At 35.5% G+C, this 1,605-nt stretch overlaps 1 protein-coding gene across 2 annotated transcripts in view; it reads right to left on the bottom strand.

Annotated features, from left to right (window-relative positions):
- Window positions 1-1,605, bottom strand: part of LOC107674010 (SLIT and NTRK-like protein 6) — a 16,905-nt gene that overhangs the window by 13,021 nt on the left and 2,279 nt on the right. The gene's annotated exons all lie outside the window — the stretch shown is intronic.

Raw genomic sequence — 1,605 nt, 5'->3', positions numbered from 1 at the left:
ATGGACTGATGAAGAGGAAGAGCGTATATGGGCTTGGGGCAAAGGGATGAGCAAATCAGTGACGCTCCATTGTACCCTGCGCAAATCAGTGGGCTAGCGCAGATGGCCCCTTCATTGTGTCTGTGGCACTATGGAGGAAATGATGTGCTCGCCCCAGGGAGACGCCACAACACCCACATATAAGAACAGAGGCAAAAGAAAAGGCCCACAGTCCCGTGAAGCTAATAAACTCGCCCACTCGATATGAAGTGTCATAGTGGGTTTAGCCTTCACTATTAATAAAAGTATACAGTTTTACCCTCATGTTTGGTTGATTTTACAATTGCACATGTACAATCTCTCATTTTGCTCGTTTTTTGTGTACTTCTAAGATAGTCAAAAGCCATTAGACTGATAATATTGATGATTTAATCATCTCTTATAGTGCAGATGTGACTGTTTTCCACACTCTTAAAAAAATAAAGGTTACTTATTGAAATGAAGAAACTTTAGCATCCATAGAACATTTATATTGCACAAAAGGTTATTTATAATGGAAAAAAAGGATCCTCAGATTATTGAAATATTCTTCACAGTTCACACTAAGAAAAAAAAAAAGGTTATTTTAAGAACTATTAACATAAATGGCTTTTCTAATGCATAAGAAAAACTATCATTTTTAACAGTTTAAGATCACAAATTTGTTTCAGTTTGGAGTTATTTGACACATGCAAAACATACCGTGCAATTAAAATTGCAATAAAACATCCAAATTGGCAGGTGTGTCAGAAAAGAATATGTTCGCATATGAAAAAGCATTGCATTTGTTCATGTTGAATACCTGTGGTCTCCTATAGACCTCAAAAAGAAATACAAATATGTATGTCATCATCAAGTTGAAATTGTATTCATAATCAGTTATTTTAAAGGAGAATGCATTCAATATCAGCTTTGTACATACATTTATGCACTTTTAATTTACATTTAATAGGTATTCAGTGTATGTTCCCTGGGAATCAAACCCAAGACCTTGATGTCGCTAGCGTCACGCTCTGCCAGTTAAGCTAAACGTGATACCGAAATGTTAAGTATGTTTAATATAAAAAGTTCAGACACATTAATTCTTCACATTAATCCTATCTGTCTGTGCATTTGCACGATGTGTTACATTTACTAAAAGAAAACAAACGTTTAGATGTGCACTAAACAATTGTTATCTTATGTTTGAAACCTCTCTAAACATCACAACAGATTTAATGTGGACTGTACATCTATCTCTCGTGGGCTTGTAGAGAGTGTGCTGCAAACTCTGTCTCTCCAGACATTAAATGAAGACTTCTGTGTGTATAGGTATGTCTGCCTGAGCACTTGTGAGTGTGTGTCTATGCCTGTTTGTAAATGTGACTTTGAAGGCGAGCATCTGTGCTGCAGATGGCTACATCACAATGAAGTCACCTGAGTTTCATTTACAGGGATTGAATTTGCAGGGAATGAATAAGTGAAATCAACCTTATAAGGTGTCCTTGAGATCACAGGAGTCAGTGTTACATTAGCACTGTCTATTGTACTTTTGCAATGTGTTCGGATTAATATATATATATATATATATATATATATATATATATA

Source organism: Sinocyclocheilus anshuiensis, unplaced genomic scaffold (assembly GCF_001515605.1).
Source record: "Sinocyclocheilus anshuiensis isolate Anshui unplaced genomic scaffold, SAMN03320099.WGS_v1.1 scaffold348, whole genome shotgun sequence".
In the NCBI taxonomy this organism is placed as follows: domain Eukaryota; kingdom Metazoa; phylum Chordata; class Actinopteri; order Cypriniformes; family Cyprinidae; genus Sinocyclocheilus; species Sinocyclocheilus anshuiensis.
This window is presented reverse-complemented; position numbering and strand designations above follow the sequence as displayed.